This window comes from Rhipicephalus microplus, chromosome 9 (genome assembly GCF_043290135.1).
Source record: "Rhipicephalus microplus isolate Deutch F79 chromosome 9, USDA_Rmic, whole genome shotgun sequence".
In the NCBI taxonomy this organism is placed as follows: Eukaryota; Metazoa; Arthropoda; class Arachnida; order Ixodida; family Ixodidae; genus Rhipicephalus; species Rhipicephalus microplus.
Window position 1 is genome coordinate 105,822,324 of NC_134708.1, and position 22,642 is coordinate 105,844,965.

The window sequence follows — 22,642 nt, forward strand, 5'->3', positions numbered from 1 at the left end:
CGACCCTGTCAGTGTGAATGCATTAGTGAGCCACGCATTTGGCCACTGGGCTGCCATTTCATAATTAAAACTGACGCCAGCGTCTGAATTCATTCAACCGCAAATTTCTACGCGTAAGATCTTCGTGTAAGATCTACGCGTCCATTTGAAATCGCTAACGCATGCTTCGTATACGTCGATGAATGAACCAAAACCAGGCGCAGAACTCCTGCTCTCAAGTTGCCCTTTACGGTGTATCGCGGTCGTAGATGACTGTTTTCTCAATTCATTTTTCTTGGTGATGGCCGAGGGACGTGACGTGCTCTCACAATTTTCTCCAGGTTCTCTGATGCACATCCTGGTGATGGATCGTCCGAACCGGCATCTGGCCGATCTGCTGCTCAGTGCCCAAGTGCTGGCTGACAAGTGTCGTGACGGGGAAGACGTCGTCAACGTCTGGGTGAGTGTGCATATTTCTCAGCATATCTGCATCCTGCGAGTGATAAGAAAAATCGTACCTGTATGCTATATTGAATTCCTCCTATTTTCAAGAGTTACCTGACTTTTCCCTTCCTACACTCTGAGTTAGCTCTCGTGTGAAATTATAAAGCCGTAAGCATGCGCAGTGTTTCTCTTCAAAGGAGTCTGAGAAGTAAAGGTTTGTCGCAGCGCCCCCACCCCTATTAAAGAGCCCCTAAACCACACTGTATTCAAGGGCAAGAGGGTAGCTTCTTTTTCGCCTTCGCAATAGCCTGCAGGTCACTTGTTCGCTCTTATAACACATAGAATACCAGCACTAAACCTCGAGGCAGTCAAGGTTTCGCACTTTTCGACTACACGCAGTTGTCACCTCTTGCACAGGCGCAAACGCAGAAAACGAGTTGAAACCCGTTTATTGCGCGTGATAGCCTTGCGAGACAAGGCGAAACAGACATGCCACTTCACAGCAAAGCAGGGTAGGCAGCAATTCACCACGGATATTTCTCATGAGCATACATCTGGCGTCACCAATTGGGCTAAAGAAAGTGGAAATGCCAAGAGAGAATGACATGCTCACTTTGTGTTTACTTGGAGGCTGTTTATGGACCCTTTAAGGGAATGTATTGCACAGGCTTTGCGCCTTTGACATCTTAGGCTACTGGGAGGGGGGGGGGGGGGCGTTGAGGGGCTAAGCTTTGGCTTTCTTCGTTCGCGTGCATGTCTACGCATATAGCTTCCTTTACTATCAGGGAAGAGCACGCATGGCGCGTTCTTCAAACGCGGACCTTATCCAACCCTTCCCTACTCGCCCACCACCAACCCACCCCACCTTCCTACCCTCTGTTCAATGCACCGAGGGCTAATCTACCTCACATTCTCCTGGCCTATCTGTCATCTCCTCCCCCCGGTGCCACTTGAAACCTGGGAGAATTCGGAGACTTAGGGACACTCCTCGGACTTGGCAAAGCAGAATATCACTGCCAGGCGGGCTTCCAGCGTCATGACCTTATTCATCATGAACGTTTGAGCGTGGTGGGGCTGCGCGGAGACCCAGACAACATGGGAGGTTTTCGAGTCCTCTGCAAAAAAAGCTTTTAGACTCGGCTCGACTTACAGATATACGTTTTTTACCTGAGTCGTCTTGCTCTATATCTGGAATATCTTATCCGAGGCTACGTTGAGAGTGCACTAACTGAAGTGGGCCACATAGCATTCTTCTCCCTTGAATAAACAACAAAACTGCAGTACGGTGCAGCCACACGGGTGCCGATATTCCTCACTTTTACTGCCCAATAAAACAATGCAGACTGTTCTATAGGTATAGCTCACCAATGCGTGAAAAGTCCGGTAAATACTTGATGAAGCTATATCTCTAAGCACCATATTAGTGGGAGAACGAATTTTTTTTTTCTGAAATTTTCTTACTTTTTCTGGCCATACTTTCTTTCTTACCATACCTTTGGCGTCTCTCATAATCATATGGTGGTTTCTGGAAATGAAACCTTACATATCAATGATTCTTGCCATATTTTTGTGCACTGCCACACTCATTGCTTTTTTTTCCCATGTAGCGATTCTCATCACTTTGATACAACTGAGTTGCTCATCCACCAGATCACGCATTCGTGTTTTTAAAATGCGCTTTCTCTTTCACTTTCACCACGAGGAGCTCCTCTCACAATATTCAAACTCAACTGACGTAGGTGTTTTTTTTTTTTTATGGCAAAAAACAATCTCATTGCGAGGACTTAGAGTAGTTGTTCCGTTCGAGCCGAAGTCACCTCCAGAATATGCAAAAACATTAACAATCATTCGGATGCGTGGCGTTGCCAGGCAACAAATTATGCTCGAAGTGTACATAAAACGTGGCATCTCGGTTGCCAGTTGAGTTCATCACAAGCAGAACCGCAAATTATCAGTTACTTTAATCGCAGTGTGTACGTTTATAGGCGTTAAGTGACGCTGTTTTGTCTCGTATAAGCAGAAATGTGGTTTAACGTCAGTGCAACAACATACCACCTTCAAAACGTTTCCAACCTTGCTGCAACACCCCGTAAGATTGCTGTGGAATCGTCTGGTCTTTAGGAGAAATTCAATTGTGGTGGCTAACTTGACTACTTGCCGATGTGACAACCTCGATTTTTATTTAGCTGTGGATCGCTCATTAGCATCTTCAAAATCTCAGCCTGCACTCTTAGCAATAATGCCACCTGTGACTATCTTTCGTGAGCCGTGACTGACGACATTGATGTTTTTTCTGAAACATGCACGATAACTTTTTTTTAGATTATTACACTCTCTCCGAGAAGTTGCCAAATGCGTTACTCTGAAAAACAGAGTTAACATCAATCTTTCAATGGTCAAGTCAGGCGTCGCCAAGAAGAGTCAAATACACTTTTTCTTACTTTTTCTGGTGGCGGCGCCATCTCATTCTACTGTTCGAAGGCCCCCATAGAAAGCCCTTGCGAATACAGTGAACTATCGCGTTCTTCTTTTCAGGCTGTGTTCTTTCGATGCGCTTATACTTACGCCATCGACATTATTCGTGTGACGTTACACTTCTGGATTTGTCTGTAAAATAAGAATGTCTGTCTGACTCACTTACTCCCACACTTCGTCATACAGAAGAATGCCCGTTCTTTCCCTCAGTCAAGTTTTGCTGTCGCGCGCGCGATCATCTCATCTCATCTCGTGCAGTTTATTTTTGAGTGTGCAAGCGGTAAAGAAACAGGGTATCTCTGGGCAATAAGCACTGTAGTCATCATCCACTTGTCTTGTAAAAAATGTGTGGCTATAAAGAATGTGGAGGCTTGGTGAGACAAAATGTTATATGTGCAGTACCAGCAAAGTTCAGAAGGCGATGGCGTGGCTAATCTGTCATCACTATAAGACCAATAAAGTCCACTAGTGTTGAAGATTGGGCGAGTTGGTTCGTCGTACGTGAACTGGTATAGCGCAATACGGGGAAGAAGAAACGGCCGAGAAGACCGACACAAGAGGACAGAGCGCTGACTTCCAACTGAGCTTTATTGTCAAACTGCATCAAATATGTAGACCGGCGCAAGCATACAAAACCACCCTAACGCAACGACAAGATTACACACAACATCGCACCGTCACATATAACAGATTCATAGACGGTTATCCTGATTAAGGAAGGCCACTTCACGTTCAGATAAAACCAAAAAAGGGGCGCTAACACACGTGATGCCAGCTCTTGCTATACAATGCGTTTTTTAATTTCCCGAGTTAATTGTGACGGGTGCTTTTTTACCACTTCACATTGATCAAACATGGGGGAACATCCACAATCGCGGCAGTGAATTCCAATGTGGCCCTGGATTGCTTTGTGAACATTATAATGGTGCTCTTTTAGCCTTTCATTAAGGCAGCGCCCCGTTTGGCCGATATACCTCTTACCACATGAGAGTGGAATCGAGTAAACAACCCCTGCTACACACGGCACAAACCGAGTTTTGTGCTTGGTTGAGCAACCAGTGGTACGTGATTTGAGAGGATTGACTGCTTTGCAAAGCCGCTGTAACTTATCCGGCGCTGAAAACACCACTTTGACGCTACTTTTCTCCCCTATCTTTTTTAGCCGGTGGGAAATGTCATGCACGTAGGGTAAAACTACGGGTCTTTTTCGGTCATTAGATTCCGGCAGAGCCTCGGAGTTGCAGCCTTTCTTTATCTGTTTTAATATCTTTTAAGCTATAGATGCCAGTAGGATAGCTGGGTACCCAGCACTCAAAAGCCTTTCAGCTGGAGCTGCAAAGCTGCGCTGCATGACATGATGACATGATTTCCTAAGAGGATTGATATGCATAATGCGCGTTACAAAAAATGAAGCCTTGCTGCCCTTGCATATTGCGTTTATTTATTAGGCAAATAAAACATAAACTTTTATTCTGCCACACAACTTTTTCACCAGATATACGTTCACGTATACGTACACTACACATGCAACACCTCAAATGTTTATTATATTTATTCAGTTTCACTTCATTGACAATTCTTTGCAACATACAATTACACTGGTTTCAGTTTAGTATGCTGCTTCAAGTACATAGAGACTACAAATGAAATATACGCTAATATATCCCTATAATTCTTTCAAGTATCTACAATCCCAGTGGTTTCCAGTTTAATACTCCTTCATGTACACAATCGGTTAATAGGAATGAAATACAGGCAAATATATACTTATAATTCTTTCAAATATATACAATCACCATGATTTCACTATATACGCCTTCATGTACACAATCGTTCCCAAGAAGTGATGCACACAAAAATATATATGGATAGTGTTTTCAAATGTATACAATCACAGTGGATTAAGCTTTGTATTCCTGGATGTATAACAATTGGTTATGAGAAATGATGTACATGCAAACATATACGAGTTTTCGCACATATATCTTTAGCGAATACTTAAGAAACCAATACAATGATCAGAAACACAATAAGCTAAAAACGAACACAAAACTGAGTCAAAACACACAAAAAACAAAAGAGGTAATGCATAACTATGGCTAATGACACAGCTGGGTCACTTTATGCCAAATGTCCCAGCCATTTTGGCAACCATCTCAAATGCATTCGAAAAACTCGTGCTGCATTGAAACTAGTGAACTTCTGGAATATTTAGGAGAGGAAAAATATTTGGTCACGTGGCTGCCCTCTGAACTTCCTGGAATGCCGTCTAGGTGTTGTATGTGAAAAATTTTATTTTAAAAGCACCGCTCCTTCTTTTCATACGAAACTCGGTCTACGTGTTACGTAACAAGAGCTTAATTTGGGAGAGTTGGTTCATCGTGGTTGTGTGCTAGTCACAGCGCGACAAATTTAGGAAGAGACAGAAAGGACAGGAAAGAGCACCGACTGTCAACTGAATTTAATGAATGTGCTACGAGCACTTTTATACGGAGTACAAGAACCGTATTCATGCGCGACGACACGTGTGAGCACTACAAAATAATCTTAACTGTGAAAAGAATACTCCCTCTCGGAAAGGATAAGTGAACGTGTAGTGATGCACTGATCATTGGTTTACCTGATAAAAAATCCTTCTACAAACGTTAAATTGGCATTAAGTAAACCTATTCTCGTGACGAATGGGGCAAGATTGACTATTCCTGTTGCTGTTTAGTACACACACTTTTGAAAGCTTGCAAGGGGTGGAAAACAACACGCTAATATCATATCTGCTGGCTATTTTTTTAATTGTGAGACACATGATGTGGTATAACATGCAAAGGTTTTGGTCATTGTTTTTTGTTGGTCCTGTCTTCTTTAACTTTACTTTCTGCAGGAGGGTTTCGCAAACGGGTGTGATGATTCTGTTGGGATACCCAGCATCTTTTAGTCTTTTAATCTGGTTTTTAAACCTGACCTCACCCTTGTGCTAACATGACTTCTGAAGGGTGGCCTGAGTACATGTGGTATCAATTCCCCTTTCTACTAATTTTGAATGCCCACTATGAAAAGGCAGAACATTCTTAGCACTCCTGGGCTGATAGCACGAGCCAATACCCCAACAGCATCATCACACTTGTTTGCGAAACCCTCCTGCAGAAACTAAAGTTAAAGGAAACAGGACCAAAAGAAAAAGAGAATGACCAATCACCTTTGCATGTCACACGGTACTATGTACATAGGGTGTCTCATAATTTTAGGAAAAGAGCCAGCAGGTATGACATTGTTGTTTTCTACCCCTTGCAAGCTTTCAAAAGTGCATGTACTTACAGCAACAGGAATAGTCAATCTTGCACCATTCGTCGCTAGAATAGGTTTACTGAATGCCAATCTAATGCGTATGAGATACCGCTGACACAGGAAAAGTAAACATAGGACAAACTGGGCAATGCTTTAAGAGTATTCTTTTCTCGGTTAAAATTATTTTGTCATGGTCACACATGTGTTGTTGCAGATGAGCACTGGTCTTGTGCTCAGTATAAAAACGCTCGTAGCACCTTCAATAAATTTCAGTTGACAGCGCTCTTTCCTGTCCTTTTTGCGATACAATTTTTATTACGGAAAAAATTTCATTTTCTTACAATTTAGGTATAATGATGAGTTTTCATTGTGTCACAACATGGAGCAAATTGCATCTCAATACGGACCAAAATCACAATTTTGTGAAATTCGTGATATTTTCTCGTATATTTCAGCAGCTTGAGAAGTCTAAAGATATTTTTTCCTCATAATATACCTTCTGTGGAGTAAGTATTCACTGCTCAGATATTCATACAAAGTGCAATATTGCAATAAAAATGCAAACATAACACAATTTGGCTTTATTCTTGGAAGCGAATGTGGCAAAAAAATTGCACTATTATTATTCAGCGTCAAATACCTTACAGAAGCACATTTGCCTAACAGGTAGACCGAATTTGCTTTAGAAAAAATAAGCGGTAGTTTTAAAACGAAATTTTCCACAAACAGCACACAGACGGCATTATGCCAGGAAGTTATAAGCCAGCCACATGAACAAAACTTTTTTTCTCGCTGAAATATTCTAGCAGTTCACTGTTTTCAACGCAGTAAGTCAGCACTTTTTTTTCAAATACACTTCAGATGGTCGCCAAAGTGGCTGGAACGTTTGGCATGGAATGGTCCAGCTATATTTAAGCAAAATAACTTACACAAATAACAATGTTTGTTCATCTACCATGACCACACTAGAAAAAGTTGTTCAGGCATTGTGACACTCAAATTTTCAGCGTCGTACTGCCTGAACAACTTCTTTGATAAACTCCAAACTCACGCTGAGAAAAAGCCGCTCAATCACAGTGGATGTTAAAGGCCTTGCGGCCGTAGACAATGTTGAAAATAAAAAAAATCAACTCATCAGTGCTGTCACTCCTTCTTCGTCATTACTGACACGGAAGATTTTTCGGTTATCCATGTGGAGGTTCAGGAAGTAGGCTTGCTCTAGGCTGGGGCCGGGGGGTAGACTAAGCAGGACGTCAGCGGCACCCTCCCATCCTGTAATAAGAGCAAATATGACTTCTCATAAAAGGATGTTCGTGCTGTTCTGGCAGCACCATATATAAAGAATGTGTAGTGTGTATCCTTCGAAATGGCGTGTATTTGACATTACACTGAACTCGGAGCATACAACCCATACATTCCAATAATTTCGTATGATAAAGATAAGAGTTTTCGAGCATACAGCAAATTCCCGAAATGAGATGAAGTTTAAGACTACAGCTCAAAAATGGCACTTACGAAAGCCTGAACTCACCTAAGAGTCAAATTCCTTGTAGAGTAGTGAGCCAGTGTGAAAAACAATTCCTAAAGTACAACGTTCAGAACATGTAACATTAATCAAAATGCACAAGAAACTTACCTCTTCATGTACAAACAGTGAAGACATCTCTGCTTTCTCTTTTACATGAGAACAAATGATCTTGGGCGTGGCACTAGTGAAGAGGTCGGCAAAAAAAAAAGTTAAAGATTTACTGACTTTAATCACGCCTCTAACAATCTGAGGAATTGTTACAAGTCACCAATCAGTGCAATTCCGACTGCCTCTATAAGGGCATCAAAAATGAACAATTTTCTCGTTCTTTCTACTCCCACAAGACGCTCCGTCAATGGAATCTAATCCAAATTTGACGCTGTGCTTCCTATTTGCCTGCTTTCTAGACGTAGGGCTGCGAACATGTGTTTTGTGCACCTAATCTAGCACAGAAATTCGTCATCTATAATTCAATCATCTTAATTCATTGTAATTTGATAAAAGATGTGATAGCTCGTCCAGTTTTTAAAGAGTTGCGGGCCTGCAATAGGCACTGCCTTGCACGTATGAAAGTACTTCTTTTTAAAAAAAAATTCAAAGCTTTCTTTCAGAAAAAGCGTCTGGCATATTTCGACAACCAAGCCCATCCTCTGATGGCAGTCAGGGGCACGCTATTAGCGATTATTCACTACGGGATTCACAAACGTAACCCGTGCCTAAATACTCAGTTAAACACAATCACGCAAGTAAGAGCGCTCGAACGACACCAACGCGCGCGGACGCCGACTACGTTGCAGCAGCCATGGCTTATGCTAGAGCTACCGCACATAGCTCCAACAGTCACGTATACTCTCTCGATTCTGTTATAACGCCGAACATTATCGCAGATGAAAGCGAAGCACAAAAACAGCAAACAGAAACGAAGGAAAACAACGCACGGCGATGGCCACAACAACGCGCCTTTTGAAGTCTGCTAGATCTTTCCCTGTTGCTGATGGCACTTGTCCTAAATAGCTTAAAAGACCGAGGCGCACGTGCTGGGAGCATCGCGGCATATCAGCACCTCCAACTATACCGTCTTTAAGCAAAAAAAAAAAGCCATTTTGTACAGTGCGCCTCTGTACATAATTTTTGCTTTTTCTTTCTTTTTTACGCTTACACCTACAGAAGCATGTTGCACGTTTGAGTATTAATAGAAATGTTATTACGATGTAGCCCAAAGCACATCTTAAAACAATATCAATCACTTTGTGCAGTGTAGAGACAATGTGCGATCAGCAACTAATCCCGCCCTTGTTAAGTGATCACATCACTCACTGTATGAGTGATGCAGGCACTTACACAACATCGCGCATAGCAGTGTGAACTCGTTAAGTCACACGTTTAATCGGGCATCTGCAACAGGCCCGCGAACGCATGCTGTTGTAAATGGTTGGCAGCCTACTTCGGCAGAGCTGCTGCAGGCGCCCAGCTAGCGCTGTATGATTACTATTTGCGAAAACAGTACACTCACCGTTAACAGGCCCACGTTGTCCGTGTCCGCCACTCCATGAATATTCCTTAATCCGAGCGTCACTTCGAACACGGTGTCATGCGTGACCACCATTGAATATGCGCCTGTTCCCTAGCACACACACAGCGGCCAAGACCCCAGACCAACGCAACGCATTTGAAAGACGATGAGACAGAGAGAGCGACGTTGAGATAGAGAAGGAGGAGGCACTGGCGGCGCCGCAGCTGTCAACGCTGGTGTTCGGTGACGCAACTATTCGCTTATCTACGCCGCCGTTGTGGGAGCAACGCTGGCCGTGGTGAGCGGGGTGGAAGGGGGGGAGGAGCTTGAAACCCGCCAGGACGGCGCCGAAAGGCAAACGCTATAGCGCATACGGCGGACGGCCGTTCGTCCCGGAATGACTCCTTGTAAATGGCAACTCTCCTTCCAGCCAGTCGCACAGCGACGCAGGCTATTTACCAGCCTCGGGTTCTTTTAGTATTTTGACGGAATGCGATTGCAGTGGGCGAAAAATAGTGAAGCAAAACTTGCGGAAAACAAAGTGCACCATGGAATGACCAGACACAATAATTATTTCGTCCTCGGTGGCATTAGCAGGAGAGCATCGCTACACCTTTTTCCAGAGGAATTTCTTTTTGCATTGTCTGTGTCTGGCACTTCCGCGTATGGTGCCGCAAACTCTGAATGCGTAGTCGAAGCTGGAACAAATTAATCCACAGTCGCGGATGTTTAGAAGGCTTGCACGCACCACGAAACGTGCCGAGGTTGTTATAACAAACTTTTTGCTGACCACATGATCAGCACATAATTCCATATGGTTGCCCAATGAGCTAGCTAAGCACCTGTAGCAAAGGCAGGGCGCGTTCTTGTTAAACGTTGTTAATATAAACGATGGTTGTGCATAAGTGCAGTGACAGCTTTCCGTGGGAATTGTTCATAACCCACGTTTTCGAGCGTAGAAGCACCTCAGCGTAGCTAATCAGCTACCACAGCAAGTTCGTAAGCAACGATCAGGTACGAAATTGTGCAGCTGTTTTCCATGTACTGAATAGTCCGTGTACAGTGCGTTGACCACCGCCATTCCTTAAGCCACCTCCCATATAGACTCCCAGTGTGAACAGGTGTGGGACCTTAAACAATAAGAAGCAGTGCCTCCCCCCCCCCCCGCACACACACACACACACACGAAATTCGAGGGTGCACGGGCTGATACACACGCATACTTATTCACAGGCGCACACACATACCGTATACACACATACGGCCACACACACACGCGACCGTAAACGCACGCATGCATGGGCGTACACATGTGCACAGGCACGCTTAACACAAGCACGGACTCGCACATACGCGCGCATGCACACATGCACGGGTGTACACACAATCGCGCTTACACGCACACACACCCACCCATACTCGGGCGAACATTATTTGTGTGTATATAATCCATAGCAAACATGCAGCTTATAACCAACGCTAAGGAAAGCTTTCGTAACATGGATTGCAGTTAATTGCCATTATAGATGAAACGCGATTTGCTTCTGCTGACATTCTGCTGTATTCGGAGAGCACCTTCACACATTCTAAGTCAATTAGGCCGTCATTTAACGCAACGTCCACATATTCGTGCAGTAGCTGCGCTGCTCGGCCGCCAATCCGAAGATCGCGGGTTCGATGCCGGCCGTGGCAGTCGAATTAAGGCGGAGGCGAAAAGGTAGAAGCCTTTGCACTGTGAAAATCTCTGCAGCCTTCCACTACAACGACCCTCATAATCATATCGAGGTTTTTGAGACGTAAAATTCCAAATATTATAATTAAGTGTTCTTCTTATGCTGCATATTCCATCTGATGAATCGGCACCTACACCCTTCTCAGGCACAAAAGCACCCTTAGAGCCTATTTTAGGGTGCTATTGAGGCAAGCACCCTAACAAAGGGGTGCTTTTTTTTCAATCGACCATTTATGGGTGTTAAAGGGTGTTGCAAAGGGTGCTTTCTCGTAAAAGCACCCTTTTTACACCCTTTTGGATGCAAAAATTTTTACTGTGCACGATCTGTCAAGGGTGCTCGCAGTTTGCGTAAGCGTAGAGCCCATGGCCGCTGCGGACGGCATAACAGTGCCCTTTCTCTTGCGCTGAGCTGATTAACCACTCGTGAGTGAAGTTAAAACCCCTTCTCTCATAGCGAAGCCCCTCTTGTCAAAGTTGAGAATATGACGCTAACACACTTTTCATATGCTGAGCAACTGTAGCGTCAACGCAAATGGACAGACTAAAACAGGTTGTGAGAAGTTATGGAACATGGATAAGGTGTACCCTGATACCTGATCAGCAGAAACAATTCCTCGGCGAATTTATTGTGTTGTTTCACTCGCGCCGTTGTGCATCAATGCAACAAGAGATGGTGCTCTCGACAAAAAATGAACAACGTCGCCTTTCGTACAACATCGCTTGTAATTTCACTTGGATATCATTGCCTTGTCGTGTCAGATTGTATTAAACAACCGGTTGCACAGAGTTCCTCATGCTCCAGCCACCTCAAAAATAATGATCGCTATAGTTCAAATAACTTGCTATAGCAAAATTTCATTCATTCAGCGCCTGTTCATTCGGGAAATTGGATGATCAGGGCATGCTATCTCGTCCCGGTCGCCGTACACATTGTTCTATGGCATAGAATTCTGGTTAATTTGGCCACACTTGACTGCAACTCCGTTTTTACGAGTGATTCTCGGAGCACATCCAGCGCGAAACACCGTAAAGATGCACCGAAAGGTTGCAAACACGGAGTTTAGGGACAACGGAAAGGAGGCACTGCAGTCTGCACAGTCATCTACATCGACTTGAACCATGTGGTAATGAAGTTTCTGATTAACTTCGGATTTTCACGCTTCGGGATATTTTGAGGCAGCGACTTCTCGAGCCTCGGTCACATTGCGAACGAAAGTGCTAGTGACAAAAAGCACCACCTTTACACTGTTACGCAAAGTCATCACGGGAATAACGTACCGATCAAAGAAATTTAAGTTTAAAGACGTATCAAACATTCATCTATTGTTTTTCAGACATCAAGTTAACTGCACGAAAAATGTGGCCGAAAGGAGAAGATAACAACACAAACAACTTCAATGCAATCGTGCTATGCTTGTCTCTCTTTGTGGACATTTTTCGCGCAGTTTCCTAACTACCAGAGCAGTCCCTTTTTCAGATACTTCACGCAATTCGGAATTCGGTCGATTCGGCCATGTTTTTGGTCCCGTAAAGTTATGACTAAGAAGCTCTCACAGTATGTAAATACACTCCAAATACAGCAGTGGTTTGTATTACGCCAAATTCACTCCTTTTTTCTTCACCCACTTTCTCTTTTATGTCTTTCAATGCTAGTGTAAATGCGCTTTCTTCATCAGAAGCCATTGCTCAGCCTTATAGTTAAGGTAGCGGTCGTGATGTGACGGCACTTGCAAAGTACGCATGCTTGCGTCACACGTGAGTCTCAGTGTTTTCCCCCGGAAAAGTGATGGACATGTTCCTCGGTCCGATATCGTATACATCTGACATCGTTAATTCTTCGCGCTACTTCTTTGTCGCTCGAAGCATTGCCACCACATCCTCACAGCACTCTTCAAGTCAGCGCATGCAGCGGCGTCGCAGCGATGCATTCCTGCTAGTTGCACGCATAGCGCCATCAGCGGTAAATGCTATCTCAAAGCATCAAATCTCTTGCAAAACCAGCGTGGCCATCCACATTGTGAACACGAGGATGCAAGACGTTGGTGAACAAAAAGCGATCTCATATGATTTTCGTCATGAGGCATCGCATATTGGGTTCTCTTTATCGTGCCCGCGAAGCACACGCGAAAGCTAGGCTATGAGCGTGGACAGGAAATAACAATAAGAGAAAGTGGTGAATGTCTGGATTGGATGCACTTGTGTGGCATTAACGAAACTGAGGTGGTGCTGGTTGAACCGTTCAATCGAGTCTATTGGGATATCGCTATTGTAGGCAGCGCCTCCTTGCTCACCATCTTGCTACCTAGACGGTAGCAAGATGGTGATAAGAGCAATTTTATTAGAGCATGGAATCGAAATATCGGCCTAAAATCTCAAGCATTGGGTCCGCCACTGCGATCATTCATTTTGAAATTTATCATCGGGAACCCCCCCGAAAAATCGAAGTACTAATATTTTCTCATTAAAGTTAGCGTCTCAGTAGTCCTTGAGAAATGTTTTATGAGCTTCCTTAACAAGCACAAACTCCGAAAAATAAATAAGTAAAGCAGCCATCAGGGGTTTAGAGCCGACGTCTGCCTTACTGATCACCTGGTCGAGAAATAGTATGCAGCATGCACTGGAGGTCACACTGAGCTGCTTTTATAAACGTCTGCTAAGGTACGTTATTCAACATAGTTTGTAGTTGTCCAGGGTGCTTCGTCATCGAAGTAAATGAGGCACTGTTGCTAAGTAAGAGTAGAAGACCGAATAGCAGAACGTCTATCTTCCACGGGAATCTAGCAGGTGTGCAGGAAATGCTGGGCACAAGTGCCGTTAACTCGTACCGTACGTCCGAAGTGATTAATGTGGTTTCTTCAGCATTTCATCCTTCTTTCTTTGTAATGCAGGACTTATGTTTATGTCATTTTTTTTGGGGGGGGGGGGGATGCAAAAGCATCTAGTAAAAGAAACTCGCCTTCTTACACCTGTCTAGGTGTTCATGGATATTCGAATATTTCTAGGCATTTTACTTGGTGTAGTTTATGACCAGAAAACTACGCCACAGTTACTGCGAAATACGAAGTTACGGAGGCAGCGCAGTTCTTTAGTGATGAAAAACCAATGAGCCTAATACTTCGCATTGCTTGGTGACGTGTTCAACTAATCACCATCACCGCAAAAGAGCACAACCTGAACCCTTTCTTATTGAGAACCACCACCACCACAGTGCACAGGAGTGCCATTGGTGGAACTTCACCGATTCTAGCCCTTAGTTTAAATTTTTTTAACAATTCCCTTAATTGGGAGGGGGGAATACCGGAACAATGACAATGAATAAATAAAATAATCTTGATACCATACGCTCTGTAGAGCTCAAACCCATGATTATTGTTTTTACACATATTTATTGTATTTGCTTCAAAATATTGGTTTAGCTAGTAAAACACTGATACAACATTTTTTTTTTACTTATATGACATATCTTGCTAGAACTGGTACTTGCATTCAAAAGAGTGGACGACGCTGCCATTATAACATATTTTGCTCGCGAATTTCCCAAGTTTTTTGACCTCTACACAAATGAACACTCGACGGTAAATATAGTGTGGACAACATTCACAAATACTGTTAGGCACTACATACAAAACTTTGTTCCAACAATAAAAAAAACAGAAAGCACAATTCGTGAGTTACGCGCGTTATAATTCAAACGAAGCGTAAATTAGAGAGGCTCAGATAACAGATTAACTCAGCAACTTCCCTCACGCCGTAGTATTGCATGAAATATCCCAGCACTGTCAAGGTATCTTCTGAGCAAAGCAAAATTAGTCAAAAAATGCGTCTTCAGTCACTCTTTACACAGTTTTAATAAAACAGCGTCTCATAAGTTCTGGCGATTAATAAGGGTGAAGCATAACAACAAAGCGCATACACATATCCCAGGAGGAAAACAGATAGTCGACTTTTTCATCAGCTATTTTCAGTCTGTATTGACTGCTGATAATGACCTTCTTCAGCGCGCATCGTTAAGACCAAATGACGTATGTACACCATTGGACACCCCCTTCATAGTGTAAACCTTCTTGTCCTTCTTGCTAAACACCGACTAAAAGGAAAGTGCTGCTCAAGATGACCTTCCAAATGCCTTTTTAGAGCGGTACGCTGAGCCCGTTAGCAAGTTTTTTCACCTCATATATATTTAGATTCACATCGCGTTAGTCATTTTTCAGCTGACTGGAGAGAGAGAGAGAAAACGTTTATTATGTTGTCATAGAGTGAATGTGGGAACCAGCAAAGATAATACCCGTGCATAAATCAGGTGATACCTTTTCTCAAGCTACCTACTAGGTCATATCACTGACACGTAAATCTTACAAAATACTGGATCCCCGTCTCGGCAAAGCACGTCTGCGTGGAGGTATACTCCACAGATATATGCCAACTCTGCAAGAAGGCGCGAGCCACACAGAGGCATCTCGTTTTATTATTATTATCATCATTATTATTATTATTATTATTATTATTATTATTATTATTATTATTATTATTATTATTATTATTATTATTATTATTATTATTATTATTATTATTATTATTATTATTTAATACCCAAAGCACGTGCCTGGCATTCTGGAACACCAGCGGCTGAAAGCAACGCCCCCACGGGTTTAACTCGAGTAGGTTGCGGTTACGGGAAGTCCGGGCACTCTAGAGTTTTTCTTTATTTTCTCTACCTCTTTCCCCTTTATGCCCGATCAACAATGAAGTTGGTTCACTCACTCACAAAATACTGGAACACATCATCTTGAAATATTCAACAAAATTTGTTGAAAGTCACAACATAATACACTCCAATCGGCATGGGGATTGCAGTGGCCTATCGACTGCTACTCAATTAGTAGAAGCGCTTCAAGATTTTGCCACAGGTGTAAACAGCCAACTATAACTAGCTGTAATTTTTGGGGACTTCTCCAAGGGTTTAGATCGCATTTCCCACCTCAAGCCTAACTACAAATTAAAGTGTCTAGCAGGAGAAAGACCACTCACGCGTTGGATTGAGTATTATCTTTCAGACCGTTACGAGTAGGTAGAGTACAATGACCAGGTATCTGATACTGTACCCGTTTTATCTCGTCTACTGCAGGGTTTGCTACTAGCTACAGTGCTCTTTTTACTGTTTACAAACAATATAACTAAGCACGTCAAAGTAAGCATCAGGATACTTGCAGTATACTGCGCACTGTACCACACAGTTAAAACTGAAGATGACCAAATAAAACCTAGTAATTCTCTGCACGAAGTGCCTCAGTGGCGCTCAGACTGGCAAATTGTAGTAAATGCGGAAAATACGGTCAATGTAAACCTTACAAACAACAAATCAACACTTATCTTTCCTTGCAGTATCAACGATATGCTACTACGAAACGTTTCACAGTACAAACACCTGTGCGTCACGATAAGCAGGCACTTAAGCTAGAAAGCGCACGTGCTGCAAATTTCTAAAAAAAGCAAATGAATAAATTGTTCTTCTTGAAACGATCAATTTTCAAATCTGCCTTCGAAACACATTCCCTTGCCTGCATCAGTTTAACTTGACCAACATTAATATACGCCAGTGTTGCGTGGTTTCCGCATACTAAACACAACGTCGCTGTGCTTGAGCGGGTACAAAGAAAATCTGTCTGCTTTATTTTGAAGCGTTACAGGCATAGCGATTTCCAACAGAACTTCTTCGGCTGGCTGGCCTCGCTATTCTCCAAACGCGCGAAAGTGCGCAGATTAAAATTCATGTATGCATTGTTACAAAACAGTTTTAAGATTAACATCAGGTCCGTTGTTACATACAGCTCTGCCAGAGAAACGCGACACAACTGGAGATTCACGTTAGAGGAATTTCGTCCTGCTAACAATGTATTTCGCTTCTTTTTTCCCCTCAAAAAGTAAAAGACGGGAATGCCTTAGATGAATTTATTGTTACTCAGCCTACACTACAAATATTCGCTGAACCCGTGGAAGAAGCTGTTTGACACGGATGCTTGTCGCTTTGTTTATTGTTCTCTCTTTTGGTGTTATGTGGTCAGTTTCATGAAAATACATATTGTGTGTATACTCAGTGTGTGAAGTTTGTTTGTATGTGTAAATGCTTATTTCTCATATAGTGCATGCTTTGTTGCTCGCATTACTTTTGTGCATTCATGTATGAATTTATCCCCCCCTCCCCTGCAATAATCTTTCTGAGGAAATAGCAGTTTTTGAAAATAAAAGAAAATAAATAAAAAGCTCTAAACAGATGTTAGCGCACAAGTGCCACACCAGCCACACCATAGCCCTTGAATGATTGTTGAACACACATGTACAAGTAAATGTAAAGAGCAGTACATGAAAAATACAGCGCCCGGAAAAAACACACTCATACGCATATATCCAACAACACCCACACTCTTACCCCAACCACTATACATTTCCCATCGCATTGACCACCGTTACAAGGTTGGCATTAACTATTATCATACAAAATCTGCCACTCAGTCATTCTTGCCCCGTTCGTCCCGGGAATGGAACCACCTTCCCGCTGAAATTGCGGATATCACCGATAACCAACTGTTCCGTGCTGCCTTAGCCAATATTGTATATGCAGAAATATCTGATGTTTAATCTGTGTTTGTGTGACCACATTGTTGCAATAATACTAATTTGTTTTGTCTTTCCCTTTCCTTTTTATGTACACAACGTTTTTTGTAACCATGCTACCTCATGTTATGCCTTTGTTCTGTACCACTCCCCTCTGTAATGCCTCTGGCCCTGAGGGTATAATAAATAAATAAATAAATAAATAAATAAATAAATAAATAAATAAATATAAGGAAGTGTTCTAAAGCCAATGAATAATGTCTCTGATAATGCCTCTTGTTAACATTCAACCCAACTGACCCAAACACCAGTGCACACGTCTGGTCCTTATGAGGATTTATTCGCTAATGTGTGCATAACAGTGGACACGTCATTCGATTCGGCACACGCATATTTATTTATTTCTTTATTCAAAATACTTTACAGACCTAACAGGGCATTGTGTAAGGGTAGCATAAAAGGAATAGATACACGAATTGGTACAATTTCGATACAAACAATAACATAAACTAATTGTCAAATATTATACAAGTCCTAAAAGGAATAATAATGAGACAATAATAATAATAATTTTAATAGGAATAGAACGGCAATGAAAATCACATGAGTATACATGTGAGAAAATGACGTAAAACAAGTTAAAAAAGCAAGCACAAATTGTGAAAAGACTTTCCATTATCATAAAGAAAACATCGCTCAAGATTACACAACAGAACTGAATGGCATGTTAGTAATCAAATCATCAAAAAAGTTTAAAGTAAGAAGGAAAAAAAGCGGGATACCAATAGCGAATAAACGCGTAGGTGCTGATATTGATATGAATAAAACGAGCAGTTAATCCTGGAAATGGGTGAGTAGAAGGTGCCAGAATTTTTCTCGATTGCGTTCAGCTACGATTTCATCCGGAAGGCCGTTGCACATGCGGATGATACGGGGAGTGCAGATAAGCTAAAATTTTTGTTTTACGGTACATGCGTTTGAATGAAAGATGATTATTCAGTGTCTTTGATGTGAATGAGGATGTCTGCATTGTCATTGATAATGGCCTTGTTTCATGTACGTATTTATGAAATAATGAAAGGATGTTTATATCACGTCGGCTGCTCAAAAGGAAAGGTGATAAGTTTTTTTTTTTTTTTAATTTGTGTTATGCTTGTGCTATGATCGTAGTTTTGTGAGATGAATCTAGCGGCTCTATTCTGGATTGACTCCAGCATGTTAGTTAAATAGCTGTAATGAGGGGACCAAACTGCAGAAGCGAATTTAAGCTGAGGGCGAACAAATATCGTGGATGTCCTATAATTAGTATAAACATAATGAGTTTGGCATGTTTTATACCAATGAAATTTCATTATTTCTTAGTACTTTTCAGTGAATTCACTGTCTAATAAAAACGTTTTATTGCTTTTAAAGCAGACGTCTGTATTGCTCTGGTTGGCCAAGGGCCGAAAAGTTTATTGATACTGAACAGTCTGTGGTTTATTGGCAACAATTTCAATTTAAGACGGCGTCTTCACGTGTTATGTTGTGGGCAGTCTATAAAAACTAGACATACGTCTTCATAAAAAAATCCGCGTGGCCATTTGGGAGTTTCAGATCTGCCAATTTTTCGTAAAATATGTTTTGTGTATTTTGTGTATGTGGTGCATACCCTTTCTCACGAGGCTGTCGGTTTGATTCCATACACCCTGCGATAGCCCCGTTTTCGTGCTTTCGGACATATCATGAGTCTCCGTCATAAAGCGAAGCCGCTTCACAAAGCATAGAAATTTTGGCCATTTCGTTTTGATGTTTCGGGGAAGCTCAAGTGCCCAATGGTGACGTAAGTGTTAAGGTTGGTAATCCCTTTTGTCTCACGTTTTTCCACACCCAGTTCGTTAAAGTACCATGCATGACGTTATGATGCCGAGCAAGCAAAGAAACATCTCGCTCATAGATTCACTTTTCTTGGTATTGGAGTCAAATGTTACTAGTGGCAATTGCGGGAGCTCTACATCCTGAAACCACGATATCATTGGGAGACTTCGTACTGGATGTCTCTGGAAATGTTGGCCATCTGTTCTTCAGCATTTACCTCAATCTAAGTACAGGGCCTCTGGCATTCAGTTTTAATAGAAATTCAACCGTCGCGGACGTGATTCGATCCCGTGACCTTCGGGTCAGTAGGTGAGCACCAGGATCACTAGACTACCCCTTGGCGGCTCCAGACAAATGCTACTTGAGCTATCCCTCAATACCTACTGAGAATTTTTATGTTTGTGGTGGCGGCTTCGCTCCATCACAGGGCCATAATTATGGGGACATCCAATTATTTCGCTGTGCCTAACCTCGCCATAGCATTCTTTCTGACGTCATGAACATTCCAGCAAATTGTGCTTACCGTCCTTCACGTATGAGAAGCACATATCTCTGCAACGCGCATTCTGAAAGGACAATGCAATTAACCACGTAAGCAGCGCTGCGTATTCCAATAGCAGCCTTCACAAACCGGCCGACTTGATAAGGTGCCCTGCTACAACTAAAGCTTCGACTAGACTACGATAAGTCAGGAGGACTCCTGGCTGCCTGTCATGTTCGCCACGTGTAAATAAATTGCCCAAGCCTTTGTTTACTAAAACAGTAACTTTGTAGCTGCAAGAAAGCACGGGCACATCGCTAACGACGTCCCCACATAGGGATATTGTGTCTTTCATTGTACTCAGCAGGCAGGAGCGGGGACTGCGTTCTTTTTTCCGTGACTGGCCCTATTCCGACAGAGGAACCTGTGGCAGATAGCTTCACGAATCTGATCTTTTATGACCGTTGAAGCCATTCTACTATTTCCGTAAAGTAAGAAACGGACGTAACATTGTTCTTTTAGTCTTGTCGACTTCGTCCTCTCTCTGAATTTCTGCTTTTACTCTATGGGTGCTATAAAGGCAGCGAAAAATCCTTGAGACCTTTTTCGTCTGTCGCGTTCAGCGGAACAAAATGCTAACACTTACAACTTGTGAGGGAATATTGCGATTCGCAAGTAGAAAATTTGTGAGACGTGAAGCTGTGAGTAGCTTTTTTTAGATAATTCCTGTTTGCTCTCTGCCCGTAAGGATGCTTTTTGTCTCCCGCCTAAGATAACTCCTTTATTGCAAACAAAAACTAAATAATAGAGCTGCGAGCCTTCTTTTGTATAACATTTGATCTCATTGCTGTCCCGTTACTGCTTCGGTGTTGATGAGAAACAGTGATCTTTATTATTGCTCAAAGATTTATCATGTTCTCTTGTTGCTGCAACGCAGGCAAAGGAGTCCAGTTAGCGCAGAGCAAGAAGTCTCTTTACCCGGAATGGAACTCCTGCTTCGACGTCCAGATTTTCAGAGGTGAACAAAATATAAGTGCAAGTTTTATGTTGTATGTGGCGTCCTACGTAACGCGGGAAAGTGATTTTTTTGTGTTTTGAACTGGCTAATAAATTCACCTTCCTGTTAGAAAGGGTTCTACTGAACCACGTTAGCGGGATATTTTTTACTGTGATGTTGACTATTTCTTATGACAATGTTTGCACTCCTAAATCTTGCTCTGCTTAATATTTCGTTCCTGTGCGGCTCTCAAACTTTACGCTGCAAAACAGGAAGACACTCGGCATTTATACAATATCTTTCTGGTCCAGCTCCATGATATTAGCAGTTTGTGCTTACGTCTGAAGTCCCATTGTGCGATACGGTGGCGATACAATGTGCGGTACTTGTCATTTTGACGTCGACAATTTTTCAACCTAGGACGTACATTTGTAGTCGAAACGGTGTTTTGCACCATGGTGCGTTTCCTCGTCAAACTTTTTGAACATCTTTTTTTTTTTATTTCAACGCTAGTGACAATAGAGTATGCAAGTGGGTTTCCGCTTGTTGTTACGGTGAATTGTAATGTAAGCTGACTTTTGTTGCCATGCATGGGCTTGTATGTCTAAGTGAATGTGAGGCAGCTAGTCTACGTTTCACTGACTTTCTAAAATAGGAAACAAATAATTTTCCTCAAATATCCTGAGTGTTCCTAATTATATCTAGCTTACGTATACAAGATGCTACACTCGAGGCGAACTATCTGCGCTGTCGCGTTCATGACTTATCATTTGCACCACTGGTTCGTTCCGAGATACAAAAGTCACGAAAGCAGATAGGAACACAATCCCTGAACAGCCGCTAACGATGGTATTGCAGAAGACCACGCAAATACCTGCAGAAGGCAGCTTGAAACAATGACGAGAAAGGCATTCACCTTTCCGGAAGTGTCTTCCAGCCCTTCCGAGGCATCTTCGAAAGGGCGGGACAGATAGGTGCAGTGGAAGTGAGGAAGAGAAGCATAAAAACATTGGCCCGAATCTACAAGTTACACAGTAAATGTCGTTGAAAGACGATAGTCTTGCGTCTTGAGAGAGCGAACAAAACGTTTATTTGATGTTCTGCGCAAGAAAATCAGGGAATGGTATTGTGAAGGCGCTGCGTTAGAGTGCCTCGAGCCCGTAGCAGAGGTGAACAAGCCCATCTAGGCACGTTAGATACGAACGCCATCTGGCAGTTATCTTCAAAAACGAAGGCGTGCGTGACCGCGGAGAAAGATGCGCGCCAGTCACGGAGGTTATAAGGCGTAGATTGCAAAGCGACGGCCACGTGCAACCACCATGCCGTCGTAGCAAAGCGTTGGAAACACCTTCTTGAGCATCGCGTTGCACTGTCAGCGCAGCGCGTTAAACGCTACAGTCCTCAGAGTTACTTGCGTGTGCCTCTTCTAGTATGAAGGCAGACATACAAAACATACACATGTTGTTATGGTGCCTCATACATGCGCAATATTTGCTTTTTTAATTGACAATTTCACAACTATGAACGCTAAACCTTGAGCAATACTGGTGGGCGCTGCGGATGAGGTTGGCCGTTTGGTGCCGCTTGACGTATCGTTAGTGTGGACAAACAGACAAATATACAGACAGACAGACAAAAATTTTCACGTCGAAGGTCCCCAAGATAGACTATCTTCTTTAAAAAGGTGGAAACGCCTGCTCCTCGGTGTGATTGCTTATCATACAGAGCGCGTCCGCGCACGA

At 42.7% G+C, this 22,642-nt stretch overlaps 1 protein-coding gene across 2 annotated transcripts in view; it reads left to right on the top strand.

The window, feature by feature from the left end:
* Positions 1–419: 419 nt before the first annotated feature.
* LOC119164664 (putative protein kinase C delta type homolog) overlaps positions 420–22,642 on the top strand; it is a 385,680-nt gene continuing 363,457 nt past the window's right edge. For both annotated transcript variants that reach the window (XM_075874212.1, XM_075874211.1), the window contains exons 1-2: positions 420–439; positions 20,841–20,921. The gene's annotated coding sequence lies outside the window, so the exon portion shown is untranslated. The remainder of the gene's footprint in view (positions 440–20,840; positions 20,922–22,642) is intronic.